Here is a 14,060-nt window from a genome sequence, read left to right on the forward strand (position 1 = left end):
TACTCAGAACATATTTTGAGTTAAATGTGTCATCTTAAGCCAGTTCCTATCAATTTTATTTGCATAGGCATTTTAAAACTATGATGCCTGCCTCAAAAAATGGTCAATATGCACATCATGTATTTATCAATGAGCAGAAAACTGAAAAGGAAAGAGGAAAGAAACAGTGTTCATTTAGTGGTGTTTGTAGCAATAAACTTCCATCCATGTGCAACATGATAATGGTAGAGTCACTGGGATTCAAAGAGCAGCAAGAGCACTCAACTGTTCAAAGTCCTTATGTAAAACTTACATCAATGCCATAAACCCTTTGCCACAGTGACTTGCAGCCATCCCCAAGGAACACGATGACAATCACACTGAGCACATCTGTGCACAGAACAGATAATGGGAGAGGGATGAATGGTTTTGCCCTTAGAAGCAGAGAAAAGTCTTCGGGCTTAAGAGGCACAGGTGCACCAGATCAAATATTAATTGAATTTAGGTACTTTGGTCTTTTCAAGGGCCTACACATAGAAATGCTTTCAACTGCAGTGCTCAATTTTTAAGCATCTTGAAACTACAATAAATTACATGAGCCCTGAGGGGGTTTTCTGTTTGTCTCTTAATAACACAGGTGGCAATTACAAATATATAGAGAGGATTAGCAAATCTCCTCACACAGACAAGACCTTTGGAAAAGCAAAATAGATGCCTTTATCCTAAATCCACTTGGGAGTGCAATTCAGACATCTTGCTTTCACATTGCTAAAAAAAATGGGGCCTCCCCCATTGCAGATTCATAATCTTTAATTGTGAATAATGCTTGGAAACAGTTCAAACAAAAAAGTCCATGCAACTCTCTTCATTTGCAGTACAGCTGGCAGGTGGTCTAGCTACTCAACTGCTACAAAAGTACAGTTTAGGGGATTTTTCTTACCTACCAATTGCTATAAAATGCAAAATCCTTCTGTTGATGCAGTTTCAGTTTAGAAGGAAATAATAGCTTCTACAAGACTAAACCTAGAAATACATACCCCAGACCTAATGATAAAGGCAAAAAGCTGAATTCCAGTTCCTGCTTCAGTGCATGCTTGGGTTTCACTTGGATCTGTATAACCCTCCATTCACAAACAGTAAGAGACATACAGTCTGTGCACAACAAATCTGTTTAGACTAGACTATTTAGAGAGGAGGAGATTCAAACTGAAAAAAAACATCCAAAGCACCCCAAATCACAAACCATCTGTAACTTCACAATTAGGAACTTGCACTGACAGAGGGAATGAGATTCTGTCCCCCCATATTCCAGAAAGCAGTCAAAGCACTGCTTGCCAAGCAGCTAGACAGAGAGAAGAATGGGTTCTGAACTACAGCAAAAACACCCTGCCACAACCTGGAGCTAAGCAACCCCACAAGGCAAGCATCCTAATGAGTACCAAGGACAGAAATACAGCTGCTAGTCATTTAGTCAGAAGTTTGTACACCAGCACCCCATACTCATAAGCAGAACCTGCCCCACACATTATACAGGATACCTGCGTGTCCAGTTTGAGATAGTGAATTCCAGAAGGAAGCAAGAATTTTAAAATTATGTTACTAAAACTTTACTATGATAAGGGCTGTGACAAATCAATCCTCTCATCAGGTTGAATGAAGTTTTTCTTTTTTTTTTTCCAATATTTTAGAAATGCCCAAATATTACCAAGTAGCCAAGAACAAGCCTTATGGTGTTTTTTTCCTCAAAGGACTGAGTAAAAGCAGAAAAGATACCACTTTCTTTAGCGATAGTCAAATGCCTGGAGCTTAGAATGCTTGGACTGCATATCCTACAGTACCTATAACAAGTGAAGTCATGCATTTGGCAGGGGGAAAGAAAAAAAACAGCATTTGATAGAAATGACAATGTGTAATAAGATTGGTTTAATGGATGTACTTGTAAATAAGTTCCATCACCCAAGAATCACAAATAAGGTGCATCTTACCATCTCTGGGTCCAAGTCAGGAAGACCTGGTTTTAAACTAACCATCAAGATACAAGAAAATATATTACTTCATCTGAAATCAGATAAAACCAGATTTTTCTAGTCAAGTCACTGCATTAATCTTCTGTAAAACATCAAGAGCTTTTCTCTCACTGTGAACAAGCCATTGTTTTGACAACCTTTTTTAGACATGCTGAGAAGCGTTTTTTTAAATAGCAAGGACATTTTAATTGTCGATGACATGAATCAACTGTGTGAAAGAACAGCTGCATCTTCAGATGACACAAAGAAAAGCGTGATCTGGATGCAAAGGAGGGTAAAATGGTCTTTTATTGTACACTTGCCATTTTTCTGCAAGTTCTACTTCAGAAATTTTACAAAAAGTTTTATCAAAGGAAAAAAGGTGCTAGGGACAACACTATTTTATGTGCATCTAGAGCCTCTGTTAATCTGGTTCAAAGATTGTCTAAAAAAAATTAGTTGTTTTCTGTTCACCAAAGTACACTGCTTCCGTGAACCTGGGGATGAGAGAGCTCAGTGTTAAATTATTCTGATCTCATGAGTCTAAAAACTGAGCCTTCTCATTTTATGTTTTATAATTGGAAGAAAAACACTGAAGTACAAAACAACTATGAAACTCTGCCTCTGCAGCTTCGGCATATTTTAATTATTATTTTAATTATTTTTATAGGATTATTAGCTGTCTTACAGAAAAGCTCTCAAATGCAGGTGGAGGCCTCGAGAACTTAGAAATTGACAGAGCATACCTTGAACACAAGGACTGACATCCGTCCTCTGGCATGCTGCCATCAATAGTATTCACTGCTTGGTACTTCAGATACCACAAATAATGTAAAAGAAGAAGGCAATGTATGCACTCCAACCAATATTTGGTGCTGTGTATGCTGTTGTTCTGGCCAATGCAGACACCATTCTCTCCTAGACAAATTGACATATGGCCACCATTTCCCATCTTTCACAAGTTACTAAGACACAGGAAAGGATTAAAAGATCTTTAAAAGTTATTCTTGAATGTACTACAGTTTATCAAACAGCGAGAGAACTTCAAACCTGAAAACTCAGCACTTCCAGTTCAGTCTAGGCTGGGAGTTGACCACGGTAAAGCCAACCGTTGTCTGGTAAAAGAAAGCACTATAAACCAATTCAGGGGTATGAAAAAAAAGTTACTCTAAGCTTTTTAAAATTTAAACTACTAGATAAATTTCCCAGAAGCTTCAACAGAGGGAAAACCCTACAGAAAATTCCAAGACTTCCAAGAAGTGGTTTTTGGTGACTTTTCCTAGGCAAAGACATTGTTATGAAGTTAGCACATAAGGTAGATAAATGGCAAAATAGGCCAATGACATATTTTTGAGGAAAAAAGTATAAAACATCTCCAGAGTGAAAGGAGAAGAATCTGCAAAATCATTCATAAACAATAATTCCATGAAGATGATGGCATTTATCCTCTTATTTTGGAAATTTTCAAAATACTCTTATATGTGACTCAAATATCAAACTCTTTCATGTAATATTGGATTCACCACACAGGAACAGACATTAAGTAAACCAGTATTTTAACAGTTTTATCAAAACCTTACTACCAGTTCTGCAGGCACTCATAAAACCATGATTATAACCTAAACAGAGAAATCAATTGACAATCAGGCAAAGACGACCTTCTCTATGGAAAGCAGAGACTAACACAGCCCATAGAATATATACAACCATAGCTGGGTCATCTTCTAGGGATACTGAAAATTAGAGAAATAAAATAAGCAACTGACAGAGCAATAGCAGAAAATCACTTTCTGTACTGTTGTGCAAGTCTTGTTTAAAATGTTCAAAATACAATCAGTTTCTAAATTAATTCTGCCTGGCACAAGTGATCCATAATCAGTCTACAAGTAATTCTCAAACTGAGAAAAAAATACCATTCCCACAATCTGTATGCATACTATTTAACAACCAAAAACCCTCATGAGCTATCAAGATCAAAATTTTAAAACAGCTTCTTCCAATAACAACTGATATTTTTACTTGGAATTTAGCTCCCAGTGCAAATCTCAGCACCCTTTTCCTGCTATGCACTCATATGGAAAATAGAGATAGGCAAAAGACTTGAATTTACACTTTCTGCAATTTATTTTCACGGGATGAAAATACTGTGGATACAAATTACAGGGAGAAAATTACTAGATTAGACCTCAGATCTCTGAATATTTAGCACCATAACATTCTCTGCTTTGAAACTATTATTTGCAGGCTGGGGAAAGAAGTTTCTGCCTTAAACTGTGAGAAAATTCCCCTAAGGAAGGGCAATTTTGTCTAAAAACTGCTTCCACCAAAGCTAGTCCTATCAGTTCCTTAAAGCAGGAGTGAAAATCCTATTAGTTGGCTTATGCTTTTCAGAGCTTCAAAAGGTATCCTTTGAAGCTGAAATAAACTTCTGAAGTGACCAGTTATGCAAAAAAACTTTTTAAATGACAGGTTATTATGGAATGCTGCATTCTTCCAGATATTCTGTAAATAGGGAAATGATCAAAGATGCACAGGGATCTGAAAAAAATGCCAGCAAAGTTAAGGCTTTTCCCACTTCTGCTTCAATACAGCAGCTTTTGCTAAGTAAGCAGGAGCATTCAGCTGGACAGCTTCCCTCTGAACCATCCCGCACTTCACAGCACATTTTCAGGTTTTAAAATCTCTCATTAAGCCCCCACCAACTTTAATACCCCATGGATTTCAAGACCTTTCTGCAAGATTCACTTAATTTCCAGTCCTAGAATTATAAAGTATGCTCACTGCTCCTGCTAGAGACAAAGAATAATTAGAACTGGTCAGGCTTTCAGTTTGTCGCAGTGACATTCAGCCATATCTGTAAATTTCATGGTGAAGCATACTGAAATACTATGTAACCAAGTCTCTCCCATTATCTACTAAGAGGAAACCCAAAATATACCAAAATCTGTAGCCATCTAATACTAAATGAAATAAACAGCCCCCAAAACAAGAAGGGACATTTGGGAGGTTAGAATGGGGGATTTTAAAATTATAAGTTTCACATGAATCAAGCTCATAATTTTAATGCATCTTTACCCAAATCAAAGACTTCATTTGACACAATACCAATAGATTAAGAGGAAGATTACCAAAATGATGTCTTAATTAGGTGATTCACAAAACTGTCAGAAAACTCCAGCAACACCTAAATACGTAGAAAGTCAGGGTTTAGGAGGTATTATCACAAACAGATCGATGTACAGTAACATTTATATTTTTAAGCTGCTATAAATTTTCATTTTGAGTGAGAAAAATATTGGAAGTCATTTGACAATGGAATTCCTTTAATAAACAAATGTAGAAGTATCTCACACATTATATTATTCACACCTCCAGCACTCCAATTTTTTTCTCCACAATCCAGATGTCTAAATGGAAATGTTTACAGTTCCTCGCCTATAATTCTGCTTCCACTCTTACAGGCTCACGGCCTGGTTATATGCAGTATTTATCACACCCCTCCACCCTCAACAAAGTAAAGCTCAGCTACCAAGCTCTCTCAAGAGTATTTCACCACCTCTAGATGCTGCAGTGCCATAACATTCACATCACAGAAGTCAGAACTGCCAAGGGGATGAAAAACTGGGCAAGGCTTGATCCATGCTGTAGGAAACCCTCGAAGCATATGAAACACACCACAGCCCTGGAAGCCTCAGGAGCTGCACCACTGTCCACCAAAACAACAGAGATTAAAAAGCCTGATATTTTACCAAACTTGGCAAGTCTAAGGGCCAACAGCAAATATCCAGCACAGCACCTCAAAAGTCTTCCAAAAAAAGGCAGAAATGAGAAACATACTTTGTCCTTGGAATCATTGGGGGTTTGCAGCATGAAGTAAAGAAAGCTCCTTCAGTCTGGCAGTTTAGTTTTCTAGTAACTTGAAAAACAATCATAAATCCCTGAGACCTGTAGATAATACACTATACCATGGAACACGATAGATGTCAAGAACAGATGGGCTAAATGTCAAGAAGACTCAGTAAGGTGATTAGTTTTCTAAATAATACCTTTATCTATGTCTATCATCCCTAGCTCTCTGTCTGTGGTAGGTGTAGAGCAGTTGACCACCTGTTGAAGTTAACATGCTTGTCTTATGCCTAACACAAATCCAGTTTTCTAAAATATTACTGTAAGTTTCAGCCTGGAGTACCTGCATAGGAACTGTCTGGCTTTCCCGAAAGCAAAATTACTTTCATTTAGATCCTAATTCCAGCTACTTCATGGAAGCATAGAGCATGCATCAATCTTTCCAAACACCTGCTTGTCTCACCTGTGTTATAATCACACCCAAAAATTCCTGGGCGCTAGGGAAACAAAGAATTTGCCTAAGTGTCACAGCATATGCCACACTATATATCACAGTTGAGATGGCCATGATATACAGAGCATCATCAGACAATTGCAGAAAGCTTCAACCCATACAGAGTAACACCATACCTCATCAGAAGGCTTCTGGCACATGCCCATACAGAGCAGCATCATTCCACTCCAAAAGGCTGTGTCTGCCCTTCTTGTTCTTCAGCCCAGCCTTTTATACCCTCTCATTGATGCACTGCACCTGTGTGTCCCTTTGGAGGTTGGTCAGTGCCCTGGGCACTCCATGGCTCATTGCTGTCAGTGCTGCTCACCTGCTGCTCACAGCTGCACCCACTGGGGATGAGGCTCGGCCACAGCCCCACCCCAATGATCATAAACTGTGTGACTACACCTAAATTCATATGAAGAATTAGAATTTTGATTCCAAATTTGTAGAATCCCAAGGACACTCTCACAAACACAGCTCCTCATTCACAGGCAATATTGGTCTACAAGATCTATCTAATAAGCATTGGCAACAGATTATCTCCTCTGTCTTTCTCCCCAGTTCCACGATAAAGACATAGCATTAGCCAGAATTACTCTAAAATATGGCATGGTTGTATAAACAGTTACCTCAATGCCTCAGTGGAATTAAGGAAATTCAGGCATTTTCTATAGATGAAGATTAACTGTTTTATTATGTCTTCTATTGAATTTGCTTTATAAATGTTCTTGTTTTCTAGATTTAATTCCATCACTCCACAGTTCATCTTACTTGTACCAATTTCTGCCTCAGTTTTAGTAATTAATCGGACTAATTTATGTAACTTAATTCCTGAGAAGTTAACTTCTGCAATTTAATTGCTGACAGCTTTAGAAAAAAGCACTTTCTAAACCCACTTTAAAAACAGTGATTTATAGCACGAATGCAATATAAACAAAAGACAAAATAAAAGCAACTGCAGAGCTAAGAGCTTTTGGTGAATGCTAAAAGGCCTTTAAAATGCTGTTCATAATCTATATGATACAGTCAATTTTATCATTCTTTCTGTGAATGCAACTGCCTCCCCTGAATGTGCTGACAGAGAGGTACAAGTCTGCAGATTGTTGGTGCTTGCAGAACTGTTTATCATTTTTATAGTTAGTAGGGTATGAAAAAATGCAGAAAACAAGTGTGATTTACAAACTGAGATCATAAGAATGAATTTGGCTGAGTCTGTTTGACGATTTTGAACTATGGCCCAGATAAGCCACAAGGAAAAAGGATGAGGAACTTGTCTGGGACACAAACACTGAAGTACAAAATATGTTAAACAGTGATAGCACAATCAAGACTCACATGACACATAAATAAAGCTATTTTACAAAGTGAAAGTGAGGAGTTCAACATCAGAAGAAACTGGATGTACTATTTAAAAACAATATAAAAATATCTCTCCTAGAACTTTTATTATTTGATGATAAATTAATATAACCTTATTCAATCATAATCTGTCATTTTTAAAGGATGACTTTCCAAGATTACCAGATCTGTAGAACTGTAGATTTTGCTTTCATCTGTCTTGTTATTCCAACAGATAGTACATCATTCTGATTGTCCTAAGAAAGTTACACAGCATTAGACACAGCAGCAGCAAAACACTTTGTCACTGCCTTAGTAAGAGTTTAGTTAAAAAAAATAAAAACAAAAAAAAATGACATTTTGCACAAAGCCTCATGTAGACAAAAAATATACCCTGGTTATGACCCAAATATCTTGGTTAAGCATCTTGTCTGAAAAGAGAGGAGAAATCTGGTTTGCTTTAACTAAGAAGCTGTTCCATGTAATATGAAAGAAAATTACACAAAAGAAACAAAAATGAGACAATTTCACAGAATCAGTCACAGAGCTGTAGGTACAAGCACAACAGAGAAACGAGGGTCTGAGCAATAAAGAAGAAAAAGAAGTAAAAAATTGAGATGATGTCCAAAGATCCTGCAGCTCTTCAGCATTTAGGCAGATATGAATATACTTCATGAGGAAGGATCACCTTGACCACCTGCATGGAAAGAAGCCCAGGAATCTGCACAACAATGCATATTTTTCACTCTTGGAATTGCAGGGCTCAGCATTTGTTTAAATAAGGATTACAGAGTAGAAAAAGGTGCCATAATTAAAACAGACTTTACTTCAACCTGAATTAACAAATGAGCATTATCAGAACAAGACCACATTTAGAAAATTAATTAGGAAAGAGGAGCCATATGTAGAAATTGTCAAGAAGAGAAACTCAGGCTTTAAACATGTTCTAAGAATATTTTCACTTGAGAGAAAAGGAAGAAAAAAACCCAGAGATGATGTGGAAAAAGTATCCCTGGAGTACCCCATGAATGAAGAGCACTCACCCTCTCAGTTCTCCCCATTCTTGCCTAGTCAGGGATTTTTCTTTCAAGTATACCAAAGAACATTTAACATTTTCTAGAGATTAACTTCTTGTCAACATTACAGGGACTCTTTACATTAAAGGACAGACTGCAGTTTCTGGAGCTTCTGATCTATCTAAGGTTTGAATTTCAAAAGCATTGGCCCACAATGAGGGAGGTATGATATCCCCAATACTGTAACACAGCATGTCAAAACAAACATACCAGAACTATGGAAAAGCCTCTAAGGAAGTTAGGCAGGAGATGGATTTGGCCCATTTAATAAGTCTCTACAAATAAGAAATATGCTTTTCCACCAAGTTTTCCAAAATTTTTAAAGAGTTCTAGTTACATGCAAAAATTATGAAGCATATCACGCTAAATCTGCATATAATGGGACGCATAACACAGGAGAAAATTGTCATTCTCCAAAGCCAAAGGCTACGTCGGGCAATCTCCCCAGACTCCCTGACAATTCAGAGTGACAGAAGCACCCTCAGGCTGCTTTAGGAATTCTGTATCATCTCTGGAGCCATGTAATGACTGAAGGCAGACAGGTACTGTAAGACTGATTGATATGAGGGTCTTGCTTATCCACACCCCCTCTGTTAACACATGTAGACGTCTGTTCTCAGAAGTGATAATTTTCCTTTTACTACAGATTTGATTTGAACATGAAGAAACATATCTCCTAAGGACAAAACTTAATGGAACAGAAGCATAATTCTATTGTCCCTGCTGAATGTAAAATTTGGGTTGCAGTAGGATACAGAAAAATAGTCTGAATTATGTTTTATGTTTATAAAGCAAAGCTCAGAAATTAAAATTTAATAGATACATTCCCAACTTACCCTCATGACAAAAGGCCAAATTTTAATCAAGAATTAACAACAAAAATGTATCTTCATCAGTTTGAAGGCAACGAGATACAAACCTAGCAAATTATTTCATGTTGAACAGACAAACTTCAAAATACAGAAAGAAGCAGCACATCTCTAGTACCAGTTGTCACCATGCCTGAGAAGCACATTTTCTCCAGGCAATGAAAAGAATGAAGCAAAAACTCCACTTTTTCATCATCTCATTTTGCCTTTAGGATCATTCCTTTTTCCATGCCACACTTGCACCAAACTAACGTGTGACCTTGCTAGGAACAGAGGAACATGCAAGGCCAGGAGAGAAAAACACTCTTTGCCTTCACTAAATGAAAATGGATAGCAAAGGTTGAGCCCCAGGAATAACATAAGTCACAAATAATAGTGAGTACCTGCTTCCTGGGAGATTTACACAATAGAGACCACACACCAGCAACTGTTTGCCAGTAATATAAATTCAAATTGACAAGACTGAGGTATTATGGAACAGCATTTATCTCAAGATTGTCAGGAGAAGTCATTTCATTTCTTATGATTCATTTAATTTAGTTAGTGTATTAACTGGATACGTTATTGATCTTTGCTCCATCCAATTTCAGCTTCTATAGCATGGACAAAGTGATCCCAAAAATATCAGTCCTCTTTTCTTTTCTCTTTTTTCTTTTTGAAGCACAGGAATGTCTGATGAATATCTAAGGCAAACATCTCACTGTATTAGACATCTTATCAAAGGAACACATTCTGGAACAAGCAACTGCTTTTGAGGAATACATTAGTGTGAAAGTCAATTTTTCTGTAGTACTTCTTAGAACATCTAGAAAAGTGTTGTTCTAGATACTGTGCTCTCCTCTTTGCTTGATTGGATAAAAAGGCAATGATGAAGCAATGATGACAGTGTTTGTACAATCAAAAAAAAAAAAAAACAAGAAAGGAGAATAAAAAACGTTGTCAATCAGAGTAAGACTGCTATATGTCTGGGTGCCACCACCCTTCAGACAGAGAGGGCTGCTTTAAATATATACAAGCCACAGCTGTCACTCTGCAGAACTACACATCTTCCACTCTAAGACAGTATCATTTGACAGCTGCTACAAATATTATGAATATCATGGATGTCCTGTTATTCTCATCTGACAGTCTCTGAAGCATAAGGAGCTAGCAATTATGAAAAAAAAGAGAAAAGGGTATGTGTGTGTGTAATAACAAAACAGCAGCAGAAAGCACATTAGGATGTCTTCCTAATGCTGAGATGGTCAGCAAGCATACAGGTGAGACTAGGATGCTGTTTAATTTTATTTGGAAAGGCAGCAGGATTTGTAACTTTGAGAATCAATCCTCACTCCTCCCTAAGCCCTCTTGCATTTAAGGAATGAATCGAGTTTTAAAACTCTGGAAAAAGATAGAGAGTTTTACTATGCAGTTGCCTTAGAGTGGGAGAGGAACAAATGGCAGTATTCTAATTTTGCAGCAGCTCTGATTAGGTCCAGCAAGATCAGGGTCCCACTGAAAAAGGCTCAACACAAAGGAAGAATAGAAATGTTACTTTCCCAAGAGCTTACAGTAAAGACAGACAGAAGTCAGGGAATCACTCAAGTAATCTGCAAAAGAAATACTAACTTCACTTCTCTCCCACTAAAAGCCTGCAGAGCCACAGCCAACACACTCCTAGCAGTTTTAGCTTCCCACAGGTAAACCAGATATTTCTGATCTCTGCAATAATTGTGTCAGTGGATCTCCACATCCTAGAATCAAACTGTTCTGTACTGCTGAGATCGTCCTGATCTCATTGACCGCTGCACAGCAGCAATGGCTTGCTGCACACAGGGTGCTCTGCAAACATAAAGGTGCTGCCAAAGTCAGCATTTTTCCTGGGGAAGGCAGCCCTCGGAAGAAACAATTTGCTTCTAATGTTTAAAATGGCTGATCTCACACTTCTCCATTTTCCGGTCTTATGCGATTTTCTCATGGGCAGCCATTCCAATTCGTCAGGACAAAATTCCCACCGTCACATCGTAGTCTATTTTGACAGCGCCGCTTGCCAGTTCTGTCGTCCCCAAGCCGCAAGAAGCACTGCGGGCAGAGATTTAAGGCGCTCAGTGAAAGGCGGGCACCGAGCTGTTCAGGCGGGACGCTCGGTCAGTCGCAGGTACAAACCACAGCCGAGCGAAAGGCGCCCACGGGGTTTGAGCTGAGCTGCCGCTCCACTCGCGGTGCGCACGCGCCCCCGTGCGGCCGCCCAGCGCCGGTGCGGCCCGGGCCCGGCACGGAGCCGCCGGGATCGCCGGCAGGGAGCGCCCCGGGAGCGGCCCTGCCACACACCCGCGTGTAACCGCGCCAAAGGATCGCTTCAACGGGGCAGTACAGAGCACATGCTCTGAAACTCACAAATGTATAGCGTCCCGGGCTAGAGAGCAGCGCCTTGGAGAGATTCACACTTTGTCGATACAGTTGCAAAAACAGCAACTCTGTTAAATTTTGTTTACTGTCTCAATCCTTTGTCCTCCTCTTAAAAGAAATACTCCGAAGTCCTAAGGGGGGAAGAAAACAGCAAACAATACTTACCTAATCTCCCTGTTCTTCTTAAATCAAGTTGCTTTCGGCTTTTTTGTCCTGCTTGTTGTTTGCGCTTTTTAGCACCTAAGTGGACATAGCACAAAGCAAGTTCAGAAGAGGTAGTACAGTTACAGACGACAGGAGACACTAACAACAACCATATGTAGACCTTGCCGATGCTTTGTGAATTATGCAAGGCTTGCATTAAATCATTATTGTTCCAAATGTGCACGTAATAAAGACAGCAAAGACAGGACTTCTTACACAGTAGTATGACAGAGCACTCAACTTGTGGTTGCTAAGGAATATAAACAGCGATGCAGAGAACTGCCAGATTAATCCAGCTGGGATAGGTATCCAAACAATTGTATACTAATTTATTTTTTTAATTTGTTTCAATAGGATGACACCATAATTGGCTAAGAGACCAGACAAAGCCCACAAAAATCCATAGAAAATGGAAAACCTGCCTTTGACTTCTCTGGGTTTTGGTCTGTGTCACAAACTGCAACACTGACAGCCAGGAAATGAAAAAACAGAATTACACAGAAGGCAGTTCAAATTCAATCAGTCTTTCACAGCCAGAACCCCACAGAAATTCAATATCTCTCAATTTGCTATTTCACATTTATAGGCAATTACCTATTTCACATCTTTTACTTTTTTGTTTGTACATCACACAATTAGAAGGCAATTACCTAAAATATAAATTTTTCAGATCATTAAAGCTGTTAATAAAATTTGATTTTCAGTGTAAGAGCATTCACACACCAACAAAGAAAACAATTCTTCCTGACTGCATCCCAAACTTGACAGGAACTCCATTTCTATTTCAATGTACTCCATCTAATTATGAAGCCTTTCAGCAGATCCAAATACTGGATAAAGTCACCCAAATTAAAGAAGCGGGGAGAAGAAAAGGGTAACTTGTTAAGGCTCCTCATCTTTTTTGTAGAGACATTTTGCTCTCATACCTCAGCTTTGCCTTCAGCAAGTTTTGGAAGGTTCCAATTAAAACATGCTTTGAGCACTGGGCACCATAAGGCCTGGTGATTTCCTGAATTAAATCTAGAAATGCATTGGAGCCTAGAAATGCTCCAACACTCATCCCATCCTGTTGCCTTGATTTTTTAAGGTTTTCTAAACTTTTTGATGTTTACTGTCTGATTCTTGTAACCAACTTTCTTACACACTTTATGTAAATAACTTCTTGTTATTGCTTTGTATTCTTTTATGGAAGAGGAGAAATTTGATGGACTGTTAGTTTATTCAGTGTTATTGGAGAGGTGGCACATTCACCCTCCAATTCACTGTCACTTTTAGAAATCTATAAATGTTGGAGTCAGAAAAATAAAGGTCCCTTTTTTACCTTGGAAAGAACAGCAAGTCCACGTCATGTTGTTTCACATCCTATAGTGACACTATCCAGTGTTCTCACTCTCCTGTCTCCAAGCTAAGTACAGAGACCTATATGTTGCAAAGCCCTGCTGATTTTGCACGGGTTTATTTCAGACTACTTTACACCTAGACCCCTTTCTAGTTTTGTGCCCTCAGGAGCAAGGGCCATGGCAAGCCCAGAGTGCTGGAGTCCAAAGCCATGACTGGAAAATGACACCGTGTCTCTGCACCTTTCTAAGCAGCAGCAGCAGCTACACCACCAGCACACACACGTGTTGCACAAGCAGCGGCATGTGATACCCAGCAAGGACAGACATGACACACCACCCTCCTGCTTTCCTTGCACTGACCCTACTCATCTGTAGGGGGAAAAAAATTACCTACAGATGTCACACCTCAAATTTGCTTCCTTTTATGAGCAAAACCTTTAGTGGAAACATCATGAAGTTGATTAAAGAGTGACCATTACCATTACGAAGAGGTGATTCTGCCCCTCTACTCCACTGTT

The 14,060-nt window shown here is 38.8% G+C and overlaps 2 long non-coding RNA genes across 2 annotated transcripts in view; both read right to left on the reverse strand.

Moving 5' to 3' along the window:
* Positions 1-6,580, reverse strand: part of LOC135447305 (uncharacterized) — an 88,713-nt gene extending 82,133 nt beyond the window's left edge. The window contains exon 1 of the long non-coding RNA XR_010440060.1: positions 6,462-6,580. This is a non-coding gene — a long non-coding RNA (uncharacterized LOC135447305). The remainder of the gene's footprint in view (positions 1-6,461) is intronic.
* Positions 6,581-10,594: 4,014 nt separating this feature from the next.
* On the reverse strand, positions 10,595-13,617 carry LOC135446614 (uncharacterized). The gene is made up of 3 exons (XR_010439847.1): positions 13,524-13,617; positions 12,164-12,238; positions 10,595-11,671 (listed from the first exon to the last, which is right to left on the reverse strand). It is a non-coding gene; the product is annotated as an uncharacterized LOC135446614 (long non-coding RNA).
* Between the last annotated feature and the right edge of the window lie 443 nt (positions 13,618-14,060).

Source organism: Zonotrichia leucophrys, chromosome 4 (genome assembly GCF_028769735.1).
Source record: "Zonotrichia leucophrys gambelii isolate GWCS_2022_RI chromosome 4, RI_Zleu_2.0, whole genome shotgun sequence".
Classification (NCBI taxonomy): Eukaryota; Metazoa; Chordata; class Aves; order Passeriformes; family Passerellidae; genus Zonotrichia; species Zonotrichia leucophrys.